This window comes from Anabrus simplex, chromosome 1, assembly GCF_040414725.1.
Source record: "Anabrus simplex isolate iqAnaSimp1 chromosome 1, ASM4041472v1, whole genome shotgun sequence".
In the NCBI taxonomy this organism is placed as follows: domain Eukaryota; kingdom Metazoa; phylum Arthropoda; class Insecta; order Orthoptera; family Tettigoniidae; genus Anabrus; species Anabrus simplex.
The window spans coordinates 324,307,596-324,332,008 of NC_090265.1; the positions used below are offsets into that span (position 1 = coordinate 324,307,596).

Here is a 24,413-nt window from a genome sequence, read left to right on the forward strand (position 1 = left end):
TGGAGTCTGTATATACGGCAATTGTATTCCTTGAAACAGGCTTTGCAATATTCCTTCCTTTGCTAACTCATCCAACATTTCATTATTTAAAATGTCAACATGACTTTTTTTAACCCATAATAAATAGACTGCTATTCCTCCCTGTGTAGCTTCGAAATTTTCTTTTAGTACGTCTATGTCTATTAGGGCTCTGTGCGACTCTTTCAGCGGTTTTTTTTTTTAGTTTCTGAAACGCATTTTTAGAATCGGTGAGAATCAAAATTATTTTAGTGACTACTACTACTACTTCTTCTTCTTCTTCTTCTTCTTCTTCTTCTTCTTCTTCTTCTGTTTACCCTCCAGGGTCGCTTTTTCCCTCGGACTCAGCGAGGGATCCCAGCTCTACCGCCTCAAGGGCAGTGTCCTGAAGCTTCAGACTCTAGGTCGGGGATACAACCGGGGAGGATGACCAGTACCTCGCCCAGGCGGCCTCACCTGCTATGATGAACAGGGGCCTTGCGGGGGGATGGGAAGATTGGAAGGGATAGACAAGGAAGAAGGAAGTTAGGTACCATCCCGACATTTGCCTGGAGGAGAAGTGGGAAACCACGGAAAACCACTTCCAGGATGGCTGAGGTGGGAATCGAACCCATCTCTACTCAGTTGACCTCCCGAGGCTGAGTGGACCCCGTTCCAGCCCTCGTACCACTTTTCAAATTTCGTGGCAGAGCCCGGGACTCCGGGGGTGGCATGTAATTAGACTAACCACTACACCACAGAGCACCGGGCGAGTTGGCCGTGCGCGTAGAGGCGCGCGGCTGTGAGCTTGCATCCGGGAGATAGTAGGTTCGAATCCCACTATCGGCAGCCCTGAAAATGGTTTTCCGTGGTTTCCCATTTTCACACCAGGCAAATGCTGGGGCTGTACCTTAATTAAGGCCACGGCCGCTTCCTTCCAACTCCTAAGCCTTTCCTATCCCATCGTCGCCATAAGACCTATCTGTGTCGGTGCGACGTAAAGCCCCTAACAAAAGAAAAACACCACAGAGCGGACGACTCGTTCTTCACTCGCTGTAATGTAGGCCTATTCTCGGTTCGACTTAAGGTACAACTAATTCACTTTCTGATACTACTACCTATATTTGACTATTGTGACACTGTGTTGATTGAAATAACCTGCGACAATAACAAGAAACTGGACCGGAGCCTGAACAGCTGTGTAAGATATACTGTATCTTTTTTAATCTGCGATATGATACTCATATATCACCTTATTGTAAAAAGCTGTCGTGGCTTCGAGTGCACCAGCGCCGTGAACTTCATGTGTTATCACTTCTGCACAAAATAGTTTCCACTAATATTCCCAAATATCTTTCTTCGCCTTTTTTCTTACCTCTCGTCCTATCATGACCACTATACGAGATCTGGGCAGCCCTGAAGATGGTTTTCCGTGGTTCCCCATTTTCACACCAGGCAAATGCTGGAGTTGTACCTTAATTAAGGCCACGGCCACTTCCTTCCCATTCCTAGGCCTTTCCCATCCCATCGTCGCCATAAGACCTATCTGTGTCGGTGCGACGTAAAACAAATAGCGAGATCTGCGTCCACTCTTGCCATACCTATAAATCGCACTGCCGTTTACAACCGCGCCTTCAAAACCTCTGATGTAATTCGCTACCTGCAAACATCAGAGACAACCACTCTCATCGCAAGTTTAAAGTGGCTTGCTGCGAGTTTTTGCTGAGTAGGCTTAGATCCCGCTGACATCTCCATTATTGTAGCTACGTCATTTAAAATTAAGGATTCTGTTATTGTTGCTATTAATATTATTTGCGTTATTTGTACTTTAATTACAAGTTATGTATACTCTTCTAGCGGTTAAGTGTAAGAGAGGGCCTTGAGCCCTAACTTTGCCACCAATAATGGCATTATCCATCCATCCATCCATCCATCCATCCATCCATCCATCCATTCTTCTACAGATGTCCCCAATATGTGGGGTCGTGGGTGCGAACTGTGTCGTACATGTGGATATGGATTTGTTTTACGACCGGATGCCCTTCCTGACGCCAACCCCATGTGGAGGGATGTAATCACTATCATGTGTTTCTATGGTGATTGCGTGGTGTGTTGTGTGAATATGAAGAAGAGAGGGTTGGGACAAATACAAACACCCAGTTCCCGAGCCAGAAGAATTAATCAGACGCGATTAAAATCTCCAACCCGGCCGCGAATCGAACCCGGGACCCTCTGAACTGAAGGCCTCAATGCTGACCATTCAGCCAAGGAGTCGGACGAAAATCAGCTAATATTTGGTATGCGAACTAGAGATTGTGCGGCACTCTAAATGATGCGGTTCGCGTCACGTAGCTGTTGGCTTGCATTTGGAAGTTTGTGTGTTCGAATCCCGCCGTCTGCAACCACGTAGATAGTTTCCCGTGGTTTTCCAATTTTAACGCCAGGCAAATGAGGAACGGTACCTCAATTACGGCCAAGGCCACCCTACCTTCCCAGTCCTAGCCCTTCTTTACCATCTTGCGACGTCAAAAACCTTCGATGAGCCAGTGCGACGTTAAACAACTAATAAGATAAATTACAACAAAAAATCCTTTAATGATTTCGAAGTGAAATAGGTTTCTTGTAAAAGTCACGATGACCGGGCGAGTTGGCCGTGCGCGTAGAGGCGTGCGGCTGTGAGCTTGCATCCGGGAGATAGTAGGTTCGAATCCCACTATCGGCAGCCCTGAAGATGGTTTTCCGTGGTTTCCCATTTTCACACCAGGCAAATGCTGGGGCTGTACCTTAATTAAGGCCACGGCCGCTTCCTTCCAACTCCTAGGCCTTTCCTATCCCATCGTCGCCAAAAGACCTATCTGTGTCGGTGCGACGTAAAGCCCCTAGCAAAAAAAAAAAAAAAGTCACGATGGTCTCGGTGTGGTGCTGGTAGAAGCTTGGAGATCAATTTCACTCGCCTCATGCTTCATTCGAACGTAAGAAGATTAGGCTGGATGTAGGTTACTGTTGATTGAAACAGACAGTTTATGATGTCCCACTTCGAAAACCTCCTGACGGAGAAAATGTTTGGAAAGAAAACGACGGTGAGAAAGCAACCCAGTAAATGCGCATCCTCCTATGAAGTATAATTAAACATCGAAAGCGACTTTCAACCTATTAGGTCGTGTTACGTACATTTAGTACGTGTTGAAGAGATGTTAAGTACAGAACAAAAATGGCCAACCAGATACCAGTGGGATCCGAACCCACAACCGACGCGAAATCGGGAGGTATGACTGTTCGCCATTTTCTCGTGAATTTGTTGCCTGTACATATTCAGTCGGGTATCAATGATGAAGATAAATAGCACAAATTCCATCTTGGGAATTATTTGCGACAAAACAAACATGGAGTGTACATGCAGTCGTTTTCAATACGATTTCAGTACGATCCACGTTTACATGGAACTCAATTCGAACTGAGTATGACACGATCCCAGCAGCGCCTCCTAGGAGGCGCTGATCCCAGGCTACTTTTTGTAGGCCTTGAGACTCAATCCGGACTAAGACCCAGTTTTCAGTACGGAATGTTCTACTCAAATCGATTTGAATCCTGCATGTAAACGCACGCTGGTGACTACGCGAGATTAAATGTCTGAAAGAGATTTTAGAACAAACCGGAGCTCGAGACAGCATTCATAAGTAGAGACGGGAATTTGCCTATTTTATTCCTGTGTTCAGAAACGTAGGCTTTTGAGATATAAATCCGTTTCAGGGTCCTTTAAGCTAGATTTCGTTGGTTTTATCGTGCCTATAATGCCTATTTCAGGAGTTTGTGCCTATTTGGAGTATAATTGCCTATTTGATGCCTTTTGAATCTATTTTAAAGAAGCCGATTTTCTTCCAGTGCAAGTTGTAACTCATGTGCTCGACAATATTTATTATCTTCTCCTTTCTCAAGACCTGTTCACCCCACGAACAAAAATGGGAATTCTTGGAAGTCACCAGAAATAGTTCTTGGGAAATTTCCAACAGGAGAAACAAGGAACAATTTGACCTCGAAGCCTTCAACCCCTCCAACCTTCTAAGACATATGCGAGAACCAATCAACGTAGAACCCTTATACATCCTTCTCGATGTGAACTGTTGTACGCGTAACCTACACTTTGGGTCTTACTAATAAAAAGTCCTTATACCGTTGTTTAACTCTTGTTTAGTTATACAGTGAATAAACCCTGTATAAGCGTTTTACATTTTTCTTACTAATAAACGAGGTATACGCATTGTATTACTACACAGCACGTATACACTCGTTCCAAGGAGTAGGAATCTCTTCCTGCAGTTCACTGACTTATTTCGCACGTTCACCGCCTTTATGATCGCTGCTGCTGGTTATCTACGAGCAAAACTTTCCGGAAAGTCGCACAGTAGCACGGCATATCGAAAAGGCAGTGGCAACACTAAGTGAGACAGCTGGAAATTGGCTTATACTGATATCAACATTTCTTCAGCTTGCTTGTGTAATGAACGCCAAAAAAAGAAATGGAATGGCTTAAGAAAAGATCAATAGCTCCTAACTGGGATAGTACGGAAAACGTAAACAATTGTAATTGAATCGGCGGGTTGAAAAGGGTACACATTCCAAAATCCTTACTTTTCAGGAGAAAGGAAAACCTGTTTTGTAGCTAAACAAAGGGTTGGTTCAAAAAAGTTTCTATTAGGCATTTATACATCACATTTCTACGTATTCCACTACAAAGTATGGAAATCATATTACGTACGGTTTTCAAGTTATACCATTTTTTATGTCAAGGAATATGTCCCTTTTTATACTCAAATTTGAGAAAGATCTAAGATCTTTGTAGAGGCAGATAATGTATAATAAACTCGCAATTTAAAGTCTATTAAGCAGTAACACCTTAATACACAATCATATGCCCAACCACAATTTCTTTTATAGTTATTCATTGTCATTCCGTGAGACAGCTGGAAATTGACTTATATTGATATCAACATTTCTTCAGCTTGCTTGTGTAATGGACGCTAAAAGAGAAATGGAAAAGCTTAAGAAAATATCAAAAGCTCCTAACTGGGGTAGTTCGGAAAACGTGAGTAATTGTAATTGAATCGGCGAGATGAAAAGGGTACACATTCCAAAATCCTTACTTTTCAGGAGAAAGGAAAACCTGTTTTGTAGCTAAACGAAAGGCTAGATCAAAAACGTTTCTATTAGGCATTTATACATCACATTTCTACGTATTCAACTACAAAGTATGGAAATCATATTACGTATGGTTTTCAAGTTATGCCACTTTTTATCTCGAATATGTCCCATTGTATACGGTAGGTACCTACTCAATTAAGAAAGATCTTTGTAGGGGCAGATAGTGTATAATAAACTCGCAATATCAAAGGTCTATTAAGCTGTAACACATTTTTACACAAAAATACGCCCAACCATCATTTCTTTTATAGTTATTCATTGTCATTCCGTCTCTTTAAAGTGTTTTACTTGACGAAGATGTCTAGCTTCCATAACCTCTGAATGGTGTACGGTACCGTATGTCTTCTATGTTTAAAATATCGTGAAGATCATCAACGTTATCGTCATTCTTTCAACGTGTGTTCAATGTTAAATGGATAAGTCGAATATTTTACAACGATTATATTACTGTGGACAATAAATACCACGAAAATAAACTGCTCACTCGTTTCTTTTTTTCCGCTACACGCTGCTATACAACGCTTATACAAGGGTCCTGGACTGTATAAGCAATTCAGTGAATAACTATAACAGATGTATACATAGGAGGCTTATACACGGTTTATTAGTAACGAATTTCGCGTAAACGGTGTATAAACCTTGTATAAAAGTTATACACCGTTTATTAGTAAGACGGTTTATCTTCAGAACGTGTTGATTTATTGTGAAGAAGTCTGTCTGTGGCAATGCCTAAAGAAAAATCACCGGGCAAGTTGGCTGTTCACCTAGGGGCGCGCAGCTGTAAGCTTGCATCCGTGAGATAGTGGGTTCGAGACGCACTGTGCCCTGAAAACGGTTTTCCGTGGTTTCCCATTTTTGCACCACGAAAATGCTGGGGCTGTACATTAATTAAGGCCACGGTCGCTTCTTTCTCACTCCTAGGCCTTTCCCATCCCGTCGTCCCCATAAGACCTATCTGTGTCGGCGTGACGTAAAAAAATTGTAATTGCAAAGAAAAATCATTTAAGTCCTACTGGCTGAAGCGGTGGATCACAGGGGATCCCAATTTCACTACAGATGGAAAGGTAGTCTTCTGCCAAGCTTGCTATAAGGAGGTAAAGTTCGTTTGCTCCTTTTATCTTTTTTTGTGACTGAACTACGATCATATTTTATTGTGGCATTTATAGACCTGTTAATTTACGTACTGTGGAAAGCTGTTTTGTCGCAATGCTGTATTAGTCGTAAACTTTGAATAATTTATAATGCTAAAATGTAAATAATCATTTAATTACTGAACGAGGTATTAGAACGCCGGTGGTCTCTTGTCACAGAGTGGATGAAAATTAAAAATCGGTATTTTGAACTCTGATTCAATTCCCGTGAAAATAGAGATTTACAACTGAAATTCTTTTTCTTTCTTTCTTAATCTCTTTACCCTCCAGGGTAGGTTTATCCCTCGGACTCAGCGAAGGATCCCACCTCTACTATCTCAAGGGCAGTGTCCTGGAGCGTGAGACTTTGGGTCGGGGATACAACTTGGGAGGAGGACTAGTACCATGTCTAGACAGCCTCACCTATGCTGAACAGGGGCCTTATGAAGACATGGGAAGATTGGAAGGGACAGGCAAAGAAGAGGGAAGGAAGTGGCCGCGTCTTTAAGTTAGGTACCATCTCGGCATTTTCCTGGAGGAGATGTGGGAAACCACAGAAAACCACTTCGAGTATGGCTGAGGTGGGAATCGAACCCACCTCTACTCAGCTGACCTTCCAAGGCTGAGTGGAGCCCGTCCCAGCCCTCGTGCCACTTTTCAAATTTCGTAGAGCCGTGAATCGAACTCGGGCCTCCGTGGGTGGCAGCTATTCACGCTAACTACTACACCACAGAAGCGGACTACAACTGAAATTTAATTTTTAAAAATCTTAACTTTCACCAGAGCTATGTGTAGGCTCTAATGAACTCTATTACGCTTCCGCTATGCCTTCGCGAAAGATAGGTTGAAGATCGAATGTGGTGCAGCTTGGACGATGTCACAGCGGGTTTAACAAGGCTGCAAAGACTATCTTTACAAGACCAGGGCAGTGGAAAGACCTTTGGTCTGGATTGGTGAGTCCGGTTAGTAACCGTTGTTGGAAGGGGAAGGGGAGTGCAAGCAAAGAGAGTCTGGAGTGCGTAAGCTCTAGCATCCCATCTAGAGTTTTGCTAAATTGTGACAAAAAAATGTTATGGGCGCATGCCACGACAATTTCAGATCATGCTGTTTTCTTATTTTCAACGAGGGTGGCAACCTTGTGGGCACACATGATGCAGGATCTATTGTAGGCAACAGAAAATAGTCTTCATGACAGCTGACACGGCTGACCAAAACCGGAGAATAGCAACATTTGAAATGTTCACAAATCTGAGATTTGTAGTGCCTCCATTTTAATTCTTCTACATAAGTAAGAATACTGCTAGAGGCAGCTTGGTGAGTCTCTGGCAAGCATATAGGAAGGATCTCTCCTCTACGCTACTCAGGTATCGTTCCACGTCATTTTTATGATTTTTCACCCGGTGAACTCGATAGGAAACTGCCAGATTATAATTGAACTTTTTGAGGACATATTTCCATGTAAATTACGAATTTTCTTGTCCCTACTTTAAAGTTTTGTACTTCTAGAAACATCACCATCTAATAGTCTTTCTCTTTTCTTTTATGAAACAAATTCACGTTTATACTGTCCGACTCGTTGGCTGAATGGTCAGCGTACTGGCCTTCGGTTCACAGGGCCCCGGGTTCGATTCCCGGTCGGGTCGGGGATTTTAACCTTAATTCCTTTATTGCAGTGGCTCGGGGGCTGGGTGTGTGTGGTGTTTTCAGCATTAGAAATCATCCTAGATAGAGCCCTCATCTTCAGACTTGCAGGTCGCCTAACAGGCCGTCTACGAGAAAAATACCTGCACCAGGCCTCTTCGGAGGCCATACGCCATTATTATGTTTATACTAAGCAGTATTCCCAATTAGCCCAGCTGTAGAAATATAAGAACATGTAATTTAAGTCAATTTTATTATTTTTCAGATCAAATGTGAAAAGATACCATACAGACCAACATAGAAATACTGCGATGCATTTGACATGAGTACAAAAAGTGTTGTCATCGCAGCTTTTCTACCAGTCCACTGTGAACAGTGACCAACAACAATTTTCTATAGATCTGTGCACTGGAGACGAGTGGCTTTCCCCCGGTGGAGTCATTTACGGTTGTGGAAGAAGTCAGGAGAAATTTTGACCGAACCTCTGGGAAGCTAGCCGCTGTCAGCAGAAAAAAAGTTCCATAAGAGTCTTGCAGCAGAATCCATGATGGAAAACGACGGTAAAATTAGCCAGGGTGCTACGAGGTGAGGTAGATGAAGCAGTTGAGCTAAAACCAGATGAAGTGGCTTCATTGAAGTTTTGTCTAATCACTTCCTGTGATGTTGAGAGATTTCTCTCAGTACAAAATATCTGCCTGACAGGAGAACAAGATTGTGAACCGGAAAACATTGAAACGTTGCTTGTTGTAAATTCCTTTGACAGTAATTGAGCGTGTTATTAAATTTTAAGTATTTTTTCTTGCCTATTTTACACGTTAGTGCCTATTTACGTGCCTATTTTGGATAATTTAAGAGCCTATATGCCTGCCTATTTTAACTGTTTTTAGTACCTATAATTCTCGTCTTTATTCATAAGTTATCGCATTTCCGCCCAGCGCTGCATGTCGATGCATCGTCAACTGGTTCCGATTTGGTTAAACCTGGACCATCCAGGGACACGGAGGAATTTATGGAAGCATTAACACCAATATATGTGAGTGGACAAGCCTAAAGGTGTGCAATTGTAACTATTACTTTCCTAATATAATTATATTAATGAAAATTTATTATTATTATTATTATTATTATTATTATTATTATTATTATTATTATTATTATTATTATTATTATTATTTTGTGTATGTTCAATCTTCAGCCCCAAGGCTGGTTGGATCCTCCACAGCTCTGCCATCAACTGTCGTAAATGGCCAAGTCATCACTGAAGAGGCGTACTAGGGAAATGAGGAGTGAGGTAATTTCCCGTTGCTTTCCTCACCGAGCCAGAAGTTATTACATATCAGTCTGCCAAGCCCACTGAAATGTATCCACCAACCGACCCTATGAGCAATATTTTCACACCATTCATAGCAGGAACTGACGACATAAGGAATGGCACTACTAGCATCGCTCATACCTCAGTCACTTTCATATTGTCAAAGCCAAGGAAAAGACAGAGACAGATCAATGAAAGTAACAACATTGCTCTAGCCTATACCAGAAGACATAGTGCACTGTAAATACTACATCCCACCAGCAAAGGCATTTATTATTATTATTATTATTATTATTATTATTATTATTATTATTATTATTATTATTATTATTATTATTATTATTATTATTATTATATAATTCACAATTTTACAATTAGGTTTATGTACTTCTTCGGTGTAATGTATATGGAAAAGGTACTATTCGACCGGGCGAGTTGGCCGTGTGGTTAGGTTCACGCAGCTGTGAGTTTGGATCCGGGAGATAGTGGGTTCGAACCCCATGGTGGGAACCCTGAAGATGGTTTTCTGTCGTTTCCCATTTTCACACCAGATAAATGCTGGGGTTGCGCCTTAATTAAGGCCACGGCCGCTTCCTTCCCACTCCTAGGCCTTTCCTATGCCATCGTCACCATAAGACCTATCTGTGTCGATGCGACGTAATGCATGTTGAAGAAAGTACTATTCAGTACATATGCGCATAAATGCTTCATACATCTATACCTACATAAAATATTAAAAAATAAATTTTACAACCTATACCTACATACAATATTGAAAAATACATTTTACAGCCTATTTATTGGGTATTTCTTCTTCTTCTTAATCTGTTTACACTCCACGGTTGGTTTTTCCCTCGGACTCAGCGAGGGATCCCACCTCTACCGCCTCAAGGGCAGTGTCCTGGAGCGTGAGACATTGGGTCGGGGGATATCTTTTTTTTTTTTTTTTGCTATTTGTTTTACGTCGCGCCGACACAGATAGGTCTTCGGCGAGCGGGAGAATTATCAGTACCTCGCCCAGGCGGCCTCAACTGCTATCCTGAACAGGGGCCTTGTGTGGGGAAGGGAAGATTGAAAGGGATAGACAAGGAAGAGGGAAGGAAGCGGTCGTGGCCTTAAGTTAGGTACCATCCCAGCATTTGCCTGGAGGAGAAGTGGGAAATCACGCAAAACCACTTCCAGGATGGCTGAGGTGGGAATCGAACCCACCTCTACTCATTTGACCTCCCGAGGCTAAGTGAACCCCGTTCCAGTCCTCGTACCACTTTTCAAATTTCGTGGCAGAGCCGGGAATCGAACCCGGGCCTCCGGGGGTGGCAGCTAATCACACTAACCACTACACCACAGAGGCGGACTAATTGGGTATTTACAAGACCAGTTTTCATTAGTGGATGGTTCATACCAGTAAAATTCCTTACTACGCAAGGATTGTTACGTTTTGTAATTCTCTGTAAGTGAGTGGGTGGAGATTAAGTGCTTCAATGCCCCTGTCTAGTGTCTTTGGTATAATACTATTACATCCAATCACTACTCGAGTGATGATAATATTGTTGAATTTTCGCACGGCTTTTATTTCTGTGGCCAGATCCGTGTACGTGGATATCTTCTCTGTATTGATTGAAGGTTGTGAGGATTAGGGCAGACTATGCCAATTATGAAGTAGATTTTCTTGTTTTTATCTACCAAAGTTATAGGCTTATCTGGTCTATTACAGGTACTATTTTTATCAGTGATGATACTACTATCCCAGTAAACTTTGTAATTTTCACTTTCCAAGACTGATTGGGGTTGGTACTTCCAATATGCCGTAGTACAATGGATTAGGTTACTTTGTCGGGCTAATTTCTGATGAATAATTTTTGCAATTTGGTCATGTCTGTACTTGCAGTCTGTATTTGCCATTAATCGACAACCTGATGTTATGTGCTGGATGATATTTGGAGATGTATTATTTCGTCGGCACTGATATGAATAGACAGATGGATCATGCAGTAGCTATATGCTTTCTGTAGTTCCTTGTGGCAATGACTTGTTCTTGTATAGCGAACATGAAGCCCTCTGTTTCTGGGTATATATCTGAGTGTGTCAGCCACTCATGCGACGCTTGTCTGTCGATGTATGGCTGATCTAACTCATTTGGATACCGTCCATGAAGACGTTTATTTTTCCATAGAACGATCTTTTCCTCAGTTTGGAGACTGAAATTGTAAGTGAAGCCGGTGTGTTTAGATTGAGGGGTGTAAAACCGTTATCTGCTACACACATTGCATTATTATTATTATTATTATTATTATTATTAGTAGTATTATTATTATTATTATTATTATTATTATTATTATTATTATTATTATTATTATTATTATTATTATTATATTTAAAATCGAAATGTATTATGTGTTCATTTAAATCGCGGTCTGAACTTTGCCGTATCGTACCTAAATAACTGCACCGTTGTTCGAGGGTATGCAAAGCAAAAAAGCAAAAAGCAAAGTCATCTCCATATAGGCCATGAAGGCCCTTGGAGGAGTGGAAGGTAAAGGCTTCCACTATCCGTAACCTCGGCACTTGGTGGGGTAGAGTGGTTAGTTCTATGCCCGGCCGCCTTTGCCCCCGGGAATTAAACTGGTACTCATTTTTGATGTAGGCTGAGTGAACCTCAGGGTCATACGCACCTCCGGAAGCGGAAATCTCATTTCTTAAATTTTACGACTTCCTGTCCGGCTCCATGGCTAAATGGTTAGCGTGCTGTCCTTTGGTACCAGGGATCCCGGTTCGATTCCCTGCAGGGTCGGGAATTTTAACCATGATTGGTTAATTCGCTGGCACTGGGGCTGGGTGTGTGTCGTCTTCACCATCATTTCATTCTCATCACGACGCGCAGGTCCTTGGGCACTCCCGGCACTAAAAGCCATATGCCATTTCATTTTCATTACGACTTCCTGACGGAGACTCGAACCCACGTCCTTCCGGGCGAACTGAGCACGCCTTTACCGCCTCGGCCAGGCAGCCCCTCCTTAGGACATGAGGTACAATTATATGCAACAAACAAACAGATCGGAAATGTCGAGGTCTTTCAGTAAAAACACTCATCTGTAAGGCTTTTTTTTTTGTCACAGCACGTGCCTGACCTTGCACAACTTTGTGTGTGTGTGCAGTAGATTTGGCATCAGTGCGTATTGTCGTTTAAGGTAGAGATCCACTTAAAGCTACTAAGTTGGCCGTTCTTCACACACAGTCTACGCAGTTCTGAGTAACGGCCACATGGAGTCGAGAAAATGCCTGATTCTAGCAAATACAGTAGAGACAATACGCGACACTGAGCGATATATCGAGGGACAGCTACTGGAGCTCACTCTAGCGGATAGACCTGAACGGTACTGATTCTGTCATAAGAGCACGTGTATTTTTGTGTGAAGTTTTTGGTGTTATTTATGCGTTTTCAGTGAGTTGACATAATTAAATAGTGGCGTGTGTCATTCCTTGATATCTCCTCTCAACATGAGGGGAAAGGTATGTGCTGTGTTTGGCTGCAGTAATTACGAAGTAGAGAAAAATGCGCGGTCGTTCTTCAGGTTCCCTCGTGACAGGGAACATGTAAGTAATATTGTGTTTGCATATATATTCTTCCAGTGACAGAGATTTTTATAGTACTTCATAATCTTCTGACCTGCTCGACCCATGTTTTAACGGGCTTAAAATATAATACGCATATTTTATTGTATAGTGCAGCAGTTAACCTTCAATACCGATGTGTTGTTGTAGGTGTGATCTGTGGGTTTTGAAATGTCACAGAAGCGATTTGGATAAAGTGTACAAGAAAGAAGGGACGTTACGCTTGTATAAGAATTATAAGATCTGTTCAGATCATTTCCAGGCCAGCGACTTTAAAAATCCTCGAGTATACAGCCAAGGGTATGTTACATTTTTACTCTAATTGTACGTAAATATTCCTCAAAGCATCACTATCGACAACATTTTCAAACTTTTCTTTCTTTTATCCCTCTTCTCAGATTAAAGCCGGGATTTTATAGATTTTCTTTCTGTTAGTAGGCTTCATGTTAAGAGGAAAATTGTCCAGCTATTAAATGTTAATTCATTGCATCATGTGTGTAAGGAATGTCCCGATATTTTTATTGACAAATGTCTTAATGTGATGAAACAATGTTTTTAAATGAGGAAAAAAGACAAATCCAACCGTAAGATTTCAGGCAGGTATGCTAAAGCTAAAAAAGTAATGCATAAATGAAAGATCAAGCCATTTCACAGCAGTCCATTTCACACCTTGTTTATATGTCTAATTTCAGTCTTTGAATAATAACCTTTTAAATAATTCTTCATTCATTTATCCAGAATTGCTTTAGCAACTTCGAAGTTAATATCTCAATACCACTTTATTTCTAGACGTAATTTATTTATCCATTTCCGTATATACATTTCCATTGATATTTGAATTTAGCGCGATTTGTTCAGGTCAAGTCACTAGGAGCGCCACCATCGGATTGTCTCCCATTTTAGCAAGGCGAAATCCGTAAGTGTCGTGTATTGTCTCTACTGTATTTGATTCTAGTAGGCAGAAGAAGAAAAATATATCCTCAACTATTATTATTATAATCTCTGCACAACAAGAAAAACAACGAACTGCACATTATTCGTCACTGAAGTAGGGACTCCAAATTCCGTGTATTCTACAGAATGAGGAAGGAGACAGACATACTTTCAACTACCGCTCAATATAGGTTACAGAGACGACAGCATGGGCGAATGTGTCAATCTTGAAGATAGACTACTGAATAACACTAATTAATATTATAATCTATGGCATCAGTTACTGTGTGCAGGCATTTGAATTCGAAGCCTTCTAGGCTGCCTGCGTGTCAATTTGTACGTTCCGTTTTATTCGACAAAATGGCAGAGAAACGGATCTCTTTTGAACGATCAATGTCTGAGTTTTAATTAATTTTGTCAGGAAAACACGAAATGTGTTCTCAGATATTTTACGTGCCTTCATCGTACGACGTGGAGAGCTGAACGAACTTCTCTCCGCCATTGGTAAACTCTCTGCCAGATCTGAACCTGTGATCTTGGGATCCAGAGGCCGGCACAGGTGCTTTTCCAACTCCTCTCGTTAAGATACGGTTCACCCAATTTGTTTCAGTCGCACCGTTCAAGAGACTGGAGTAGGCGAGGAGGCCAGCGTGCCGGGTCGGTCCATTGGTCTTTCCACTCAAGTTGTGCCATGATCAGCAGATCATTGAAATGTTTTATTTTCCTTTAATATTTTTTCCCCGCGAAAAATTGTTTTTTGTCGTCAACTATATTTTCCTGAGGATTCGTCGTTCTGACCGCACGACACCTTGTATCTGCAGGCCTTCGGGATGAGCAGCGGTCGCTTGGTAGGCCATGGCCCATCGGGGCTGTTGCACCATAGTTTATTTTTGGTTTCCTTTATTTTCCTACCTTTGAGATAACTTGATATAAAACTGTGACACATTTCAAACTTATTTTATAACCCGTCAGGAGGTGCGTAGGTACTCATTTTACTCACGGCAAAATGTATTAATCATTTTTGGTCGAACGGGTATTTTACCTTCTACTCCTTCCCACTATCCTAATGGACTCTCGCAAACAGTCGTTATTGCTTGATATTTTACTAGCATCCGTATTATTCGAGCTGGTGACATGTTTGTGTGTTGATGCCAGCCTTGGGTAAATTTTATCCAGCGCGTGTGCTAACGTAAAATAACTAGAGTGAGTTTTAATTTTCTCGTCGATTTACGTTCGCAGTTCACAGTGGACATACTAGCTTAGCTGTGGAGTGGTATTCTCGCACAGCTATGGTGTAGTGTAGTGTAATGTAATAGGATCGCTCATGCCGATCCCATGTGTTGATGTTCGTGGTGGGCCGATGACGTTAGATGTCAGGCCCCTTTAAACAACAAGCTTCATCATCAAGCATCATGTTTATGGTGAACCATTCAGCTCACGTGAAATGTAGCGGTCATCAATCCATGCGAATTTTGGGTCAATGTTGTTTAACTATGAACATCTTCGATTACGATATACTGCATGAAATTATTATAAACTGAGTGAATAGCGCCGACCTTAGATTCGTTAAGCTCAGTGTATCAGGTTGTGGAGCAGAGGATGTAATAAACAAGCGTAGTTTAGACTATAGTCAGATAGTATATTGTAGTTCAGTTACGGTGGAGAGAAAGAGGGACTCCTCAGAAACCAGTAAATAGGAAATTAAAGCTTTCTTTGACCTTTTAATAATAATAATAATAATAATAATAATAATAATAATAATAATAATAATAATAATAATAATGTTATTTTACGTCCCATTAACTACTTTTGACGGTTTTCGGAGACACTGAGGTGCCGGAACTTCGTCCCGCGGTTCTTTTACGTGCCAGTAAATCTACCGACACGAGGCTGACGTATTTGAGCACCTTCAAATACCACCGGACTGAGCCAGGATTGAACCTGCCAAATCGGGGTCAGATGGCCAGCGCCTCAACCGTCTGAGCCACTCAGTCAGGCTGCGATCAGCTCATATAACTACTACAGTGTCGAGCGAGCGTCCTGTCTGATTAAGTAGGTCCAGTTATACGCCTGTTACCAATGGAAAATTAAAACAGGACACTACCGCTTTTAACAAGGAACTCCTGATGAATTCCAAGTATTATGATTGCTAACATATTTGACTATGTATATTTGTTCTTATTTATTCCATTTCAATTCAATAGTTGCCTGAGATCCAGAGGTCTACTTTATTTCTAAATGACAGTACGCAACTCTACTTAGGGCAGTGGGAGCCCCTCTTTAGCCTTAATTCTTCCCCTCAGTGGACACCTTCCAACGTTGAGGCCGCTATAGCTCCGTGTGAAGAAGGCCAACTGTATATACCTAGTAGTGTTACATTTTTCGAACAATCCGAACATTCCCGAACCCGAACAGACCAGAGCCTCAGTTAGTTTGGATTACTGGGATTCTACCGTATTTACGGTGTGTTTATAATTATTATCACTAGTAGCGTCCGGCTGCATGGCTGAATGGTCACAGGGGTCTCGGGTTCGATTCCCGGCAGGGTCGGGAATTTTAACCATAATTGATTAATTCCCCTGGCACGGGGACTGGGTGTACGTGTCGCCTTCATCATCATTCCATCCTCATCACGACGCGCAGGTCGCCTACGGGTGTTAAATCAAAAGACCTGCACCTGGCGAGCCGAACATGTCGTCAGACATATCCCGGCACTAAAAGCCACACGCCATTTCACTTCATTATGAGTAGCCTCCGTGGCTCAGACGGCGGCGCGTCGGCCTCTTACCGCTGGGTTCCGTGGTTCAAATCCCGGTCACTCCATGTGATATTTGTGCTGGACAAAGTGGAAGCGGGACAGGTTTCTCTCCGGGTACTGCGGTTTTCCCTGTCATCTTTCATTCCAGCAGCACTCTTCACTATCATTTCCTTTCAACTGTCAGTCATTAATCATTGCCCCAGACGAGTGCGATAGGTTTCGGCAGCCGGCACAATTCCTATCCTCGCTCCATCCCTGACCCGGTTATTGACTGGAAAACAGGTTGTAGGTTTTCATTATAATTATTATTACTACTCATTCCCACTATTACTATTTTATTCGAATAGTAATAGACCATTGGTATTTTCCTTAACAGTGTTCATAATGCACAAAAATATAAAAGAAACATGGCAGACCTTTTCACACTCTGAAGTTATACTTATCAAGGGTTTATGTAAACTATGAAGAGGACCTGCTTAGCGTAGTGGCTTAGCTGCTGGCCTTGTGCCCGGATGGCCGGGGTTCCATTCCCTGTCGACCACGGGGTGAAATTCTCCCCTGAAATATCACGTAGTGTCAGGAAGGGCATCCGGCCGTAAACCCAAATGCGCGAGGTGGCTCCAGCAAGCCCAGAAATAGATGGGATAAGCTGAATAAAGTTGATGGTAAGTATGACCCCGCATGCGCTATACGGCTGTCAATAACACTGTCCGTGTGTCGTGTCTAACCAAGTAGATCCTCCGGAAAAAACGTATTCTGCTTTACAGGAAATAATGAGAAAATTGTCAACGTAGAGTAGTCGGTCAAACGCTCTTTCTAGGTCGAAGGTTGATATACCGACATCCAGCGCTCTCGATTGGTATTTTAGAGTAGACCGGTATCGATAAATATACTGGCACGTTAATGAGTAATTTTCCGGGCAAACTTCCGACACTCCGGCGTCTTGTACAACTGATAAAATAGTTGAAGCGCGATGCTAAAATATACTATTACTGTGAAGTTACTGGGATATACTGGCAATATTTAATCATTGAGAACTTTCTTTTGACAAATCGAAGTGAGAAGATGGACTTCTCATGGATCATTGTGCGGGGAGAACGGCAGATACGTTCACTCGAACAAGCATGGTTCATGACTTAGGCATTTTAACATGCAATATTAAAAACATGATTATGACTGTAAATTTAAAGGGCCTAATTTATATCTCAAGATTTGTTTATATTGTATTTATTTTTTGAGTTATGGTTATATTTTGTCAACACATCTGCTTCGCTTGTGTGTTGAATCTATTAGTACGTGTAACTGGGCCAGGATTTATGATTCTATCATACTACTTCTATGTAGTGAACCCAAAGGTAACAACCGTGAAAAGACATAGAGTAGGTACGAACAAAGGATGAAGTCAGACCGTGGATCTAGCTTCGACAATTTCGCTTTACCACCTTATTCCTCGTACACAAAAGGCAACAAATGTTAACTTTTAACTAACTTAAGTAACTTTTAACTAACACGAACACTCATTCTGTGCCGGGAACTGAACTGGCAGCAAGATGCCTTGCACCATGGCTCTGATCTACGCCTATTGACAAAACCATATAATAGCTCCTAAAAACAATAAACGATGCCTTATAAACAAGGAACTGCCACTCAAACTTCCACATAAAGCAATAGCTCCAAGATAACTCGAATTCATTTTTTTTTGCTTTACGTCGCACCGACACAGATAGGTTTTGTAGCGACGATGGGATATGAAAGGCCTAGGAATGGGAAGGAAGCGGCCGTGGCCTTAATTAAGGTACAGACCCAGCATTTACCTGGTGTGAAAATGGGAAACCACGGAAAACCATCTTCAGAGCTGCCGACAGTAGGGTTCGAACCCACTATCTCTCGATTACTGGAAACTGGCCGCACTTAAGCGACTGCAGTTATCGAGCTCGGTTAACTCTAATTCGTCAAATACAAACAATCACGATTCACATGTAATGTATAAATATATCACACTCTGAAGTTAAACTTAACAATAGTTTATGGTACTGTATGGGCTTTTGAGCTTATGCAGTGTCAAGAAAATTAGGTGAAATTCTTTTAGTCGTTGTTTAAGGAGCCTTTCTCGTGGACAGTCGAGATTTTCTTGTGATGACGCAGAGCACAGTTCTCTGCGAAACGTAAAGAATTTCACCTTGTTTTCTTGACATGGCATAAGCCCAAAAGCCTTATCATGTCTATAAGTAGGGGCCTTGAAAGCATCAATGGCAATAGTTTATGGTAACTGTGAGGAAGGCGTGATTGACTTAAGAGGTTTAACTGCTGTCCTTGTACCCAGATGACCGAGGTTGCGCAGATGTATGTATTTACTTAAGATAGTTTTGTCACAGTCCCCTCTCTTGTTAATTGCGAAACGTCATAAGCATGGCAAGGTGTTATCCAGGATAGCGCAATGCGTGTAAGAACTGATCACGCTGGCCAACGACCTTGGATTTCAGAGGCAGGTGGGCTCAAATCTCATCGCCAGTCATCACAACCTTCAGACATGTTTACACACAGGAGAAATGCGTATTGCTGATGGCCATGTTTACGCATAGGAGGGATGTGTATAATGCTGATGGCCATGAAGTCCCTGATGCTTGAATGGAATAACAATTTAAATTCGAAGCATTTTCGCTGTTGTATTATTTATAAAAGTAAAGTTCCTGTCTGCAGACAGCGAGTTTCGAACGGTAGTCAGCAACCAAACTAAATCGTGAAACCTTTCCTTTCAACGATTTATATTTCATTAAACTATTTCTCACTTTGTATTTTCGTAGATGAGTTATCGAGTCACACTATCGAAACACAACAAGGATATATGGTAGTCAATGTGACACAGTATGATCCAACTACAAACTTTTTCGATACATTGGTCCGTTATAACATCACTTTCCTCCCTGTCAGTTACCATCTGTCCGAGAAATGAACGGAGAGCCTAAAATGCTGGAAGTAACTTTTTTATGACAGACAAAAGCGTGCAGCACGCTGAAGAATGCGTACCTGAATAGGTTGGAGAAACAGCTGAGCTAAGGCAGGGAGCGGCGAAGCAGAAGACGGACTCACGGGGCCATGCTTGCTGCGAGAAGACTGGCTTGAAGGGAAACAGGACAAGCACACCGGGGAGAAAGTGCTACTCCGGCCATCTCCCGAACAACAAACACACTAAGCTCAGACAAGCATTTGGTGAAAGACAAACAGCGATGATATCAGGACATTCAGCCGTTTGTTTATTCGAACTCGTACCTCGGTCTTGGTCAACTGAGTTCAAAACAAAGTAAGCTAAAATAAATATTCACCTCTGGGTCGTACTACGACGGAAACAGAAGAAATCAGTCAGAAATATTTCCACTTTGTCACCTAGGATAAATCAGCTTTACTAGTTCCCAGGGGCGTAGCCAAGGGGGGTATTTTTTACAAAAAGAAAATAAATAGAAGCTGATAATAAACAATCAACTAAATAAACATTCAGAGATATAATCGTTGAACTAACAGATCTGTTGAATTATTTTCTAAGAAGCCTCGAAAGTTGGATTTAAGATTGTAAACTGAACATACCATTCGCTGTAAAACTGTTGACCTTGATCGTATTGTTCCTGTTCTGTATTTGAATGTAAGATTTTGTAATGTACTGCAATCTGAATATGAATATAATTCACTTGTACCAGAGTCCTTATAATGAGAAGTCTAGCATGCGCGCACCACATAAGCACAAGCATCTTTATTGTGTTCTATCATACCCCCGCCCCCTCATAGGCCGATCCCGGCCACGCTACTAATTGTCCCCATCGGCATAGCTTCTCATCTCCTGCGGTATGTATTAGTCTCGCTATTTGCAGCCGTTCTAGAGACCAGGGTTCAGCTCCCCCGTCATTTCCTGTCATTATCCCGTATTTTTTTCGTTTCTAAAAGTACCTTGCTGCTCAACTGAAACTAGGAGAAACCGAGTGATTTGGCTCCGTGGTAAGAGGCGTTTACCTGCAAGCCTGCATTCGGGAGATGGCGGTTCAATCCTCATAGTCGACAGCAGTGCCGGATTAAGGTGTTTGTATTATCATCACTGTCAAATCGACATACAAAACAGAACTTACTACGATCTCATTCCCATTATCTTATTGGCACTGCATGAATTTAAAATCTTAAAATTAAAATTAAATCAGCATGTAAAAAGCTAGCACAAGTGGTATTATGAGACAACGAATACATTGCGTAAGTAGCGAGGATTCGATCTCCGGACGGTAATTGATTCTAGCAGTGATGAAATACTAACGCGGACAGCTGATAAGAAGGAAGGAAGGAAGGAAGGAAGGAAGGAAGGAAGAGTGCGTGTTCAATATTTTGCGAGAGTAAATATTCATATACATGCACGGAGGTGGAGCAGCAGGCCTTTTTATACAATTTTAGGTTTGGCCAAGGGCCGGGGCCCCTAATCCGGCCCTGGTCGACAGACCTCAATTTTTTTTTTTCTTTCCAGTTTCACAACAAGCAAATGCCGAGGGTGTACATTAATAAAGGCTATGGCTGTTACCTTCTCAATTCTGACGCGTATTGTTTCACTAATACGTCAGCTGTGTGTATATTTCTGCATCTTTTCAACGAGTCTTTGTACCACGAGAAGACAAGGTTAAATGTTTCGAACCCAGGTCATGATATATTCCAGTAATTTTGATGTTGCTTGTTGTCTACAGGGGCCCAACATCAAGGTCATCGGCTCCTAATGGTACGAAATGAGACGAAATGTAATTATAATTTAAAAGTCCAAAACTCATCCACTGACCAGAATTCAAAACGTAATGATGAACAATGAATACATGAAAATGAATTTAAGATAATCAGCGGATCCAACTCGCAATATTGAAAGTTAAAAATAATTCGAAAATTAATCCATTGACTGGAATTCAAAAAAAGATACGATGAACAATGATTATGAACTTAAACAATCAGTGGATTCCACCCGCAATGCCCCCACCTTCCCACAAACTATCTTAAAACAATAGTATATACTGACCAAGGGGCTGCTTAAAAACTACAATCCTGAATCGATGATGCTTGTTGTCTAAAGGGGTCCAAAATCCAGGTCAACGGCCCCTCATAATGGTACTTACCGCTAGGAAAGCAAGAACCATGGCATTTCTCATGTAGCGGTACTAATGATGAGTAACATAGACTTACGGTATTCCACACATTGTGGTACTACTCACAGGTAATGTAGTACGCACAGGTGACGCAGACCTATGGTGTTTCTCACATAGATGTACTAATCACAGGGACTCGTACTATACCGTGGTGTTCCTCATATAGGGGTACTAATCACGGGTACTGTTAAACCCATACTGATTCACCCTCTGTCGCTACTAATCACAAACCTATTGTGTACCTAACATAGTGGTACTACTCGCAAGTAAAGGCGACCCATGGTGTTCCTCTCGTAATGGTAGCCTACTAATTACAAATAATCTCATGGTTCTAAATAAGTCATCTCTTGTTCACCCCATTTAGTAGCCTGTACGAAGATGAGTTTGCCTTTTTTTTCTATTTTATAGAAATATATCCACCCAGTCAGTCACTCTTTCGTCTAGTCCAATTTCACTCATGTTTGCCAGTAGTCTCCCATGATCTACCCTATCAAATGCCTTAGAGAGGTCAATCGTGTTACAGTCCAATTGATCTCCTGAATCCAAGATATCTATATCTTGCTGGAATCCTACACATTGAGAAACCTTTCCTAAATCCGAACTGTCTTCTATCGAACCAGTTATTAATTTCGCAAGCATGTCTAATGTAATCAAAAAGAATGCTTTCCCAAAGCTTATATGCAATGCATGCCAAAACGACTGGCCTGTAATTTTTAGCTTTTTTATCACCCTTTCCTTTATACACAGGGGCTACTATAGCAACTCTCCATTCATTTGGTATAGCTCCTTCATGCAAACAATCATCAAATAAGTATATGCGGACACAACATTTAAAGACTTGGGTCCATTTTATACTGTCTAGGAAGTCTTCCTGCAACATATCGATACATGCAAGATTCTTCAGCTTGCAGATAATCACAATCATCCTCAGTACATCTAGGAATTTCCCTCAAGAAACTTCTGACAGATATTACACATTGTGAAAGAATTCTGGCGAAGCGTCGCGGTTGGCTTAACACAAGAAAAGTAAGATGAGAGCTAAAACTCAAGACGTTCGAGAACTGGAGTAATAAGCCTCATAAAGGAAAGGGGCCTCTGTGATGTAGTGGTTAGTGCGATTAGCTGCCAGTCCCCGAGAGCCCGGGTTCGATTCCCGGCTCTGCCACGAAATTTGAAAAGTGGTATGAGGTCTGAAACGGGGTTCACTCAGCCTCGGGAGGTCAACTAAGTAGAGGAGGGGGCTTCGATTCCCACCTCAGCAATCCTGGAAATGGTTTTCCGGCCGCTCCCTTCCCTCTTCCTTGTATATCCTTTCCAATCTTCGCATCCTCCCACAAGGCCCCTGTTCAGCATAGCAGGTGAGGCCGCCTAGGCGAGGTACTGATCCTCCTTCCCACTTTCATCTCAACTCAAAGTCTTATGCTCCAGGACACTGCCCTTGAGGCGGTAGAAGTGGGATCCCTCGCTGAGTCCGAGGGAAAGACCAACTCTGCAGGGTAAACTGATTAAGGAAGAAGAAAGAAAAAAGAAAGGAAAGGTAGTAATCGTTTTAAAGCAACATACATCAACTATCAAATTGTTTAGGTACCACAAGGACTTGAAATGCAGTGATTGGAGAGAAGCGATCAATATGACTGCAAATATGTCAGCCATACGCTCTGTACCGGGCAGATCTCTGTCGACGCTGTCACACAGAGATAGAAACACTTGCGCATGTCCTGGGATCCTGTCCATGTGGTGAACTGTTGCACAACACATGCCATACTGCCATCACATTGCTGATTGCCGACGGTCTAAGACTGAACAGCTACGCAACTACAGGGTATCTTGTATAAACTCAGACCGTCCAGCGGCGTTTTTACTCAAGGTGGTGGTGGTGATTATTGTTTTAAGAGGAAGTACAACTAGGCAACCATCCTCTATATAACACTAATCAGAGAGAAAAATGGAAGGGATCCGACAATTCCAAAAATGAAGATATCGGCCAAAGGAAGACAAGGGCCACGAAGGGCGTGAAAATGAAAGACTCCCTAGCCCTCGCAAACCTAATAGCGTCGGGGTCGGAAAAGAACAAGAGTTGACCAAGGGAGGTCGGAAAGGATCGATGAAAGTGAGGAGCCAGGCACAAGTAAGTGGAAGCAATGCCAGGACTCAGCTGAGAGCCCCATGGTCGCCAACCCACGCTCCGAAGTTCAGAGCCCCTGAGGCCCCTTTCAGTAGCCTCTTACGACAGGCAGGGGATACCGTGGGTGTTATTCTACCGCCCCCACCCACAGGGGGAATTTTACTCACGGAGACCTATACTGCTAATAATAAGAGTTGGTATGTGACATTTCTTAGAGGGAGGTCCGTTTACTGCCTGCCGAGGCGGGATAAAGGGAGTGGCTGTGTGGTTGCCATGGAAACGAGGGTGGGGCGACTGCGGTTGCCATGGAGATAAAACTTCAGGGCAGCTCAGTTGCCAAACCTATCACTGTCACTGATAATAACCTGATTGTTTGTATAAGAGTGATCGTAAATGGGACGACACCGCCTGGTCAGGTACTGTTGGGAGATCAGAAGAATGCACGTGCCAGTTGAGGCACGGGGCGAAGGGGTTTTCACCAGCAAAGCCAGTGACGCAATGGTTACCATAGCAACTCCGCTACTACCCAGGCGACTTTACATTATCT

The 24,413-nt window shown here is 42.2% G+C and overlaps 1 protein-coding gene across 1 annotated transcript in view; it reads right to left on the reverse strand.

The window, feature by feature from the left end:
• The window catches only part of LOC136865015 (putative fatty acyl-CoA reductase CG5065), a 170,085-nt gene extending 150,416 nt beyond the window's left edge, over window positions 1-19,669 (reverse strand). The window contains exon 1 of the mRNA XM_068226290.1: window positions 19,610-19,669. The gene's annotated coding sequence lies outside the window, so the exon portion shown is untranslated. The remainder of the gene's footprint in view (window positions 1-19,609) is intronic.
• Window positions 19,670-24,413: the final 4,744 nt, after the last annotated feature.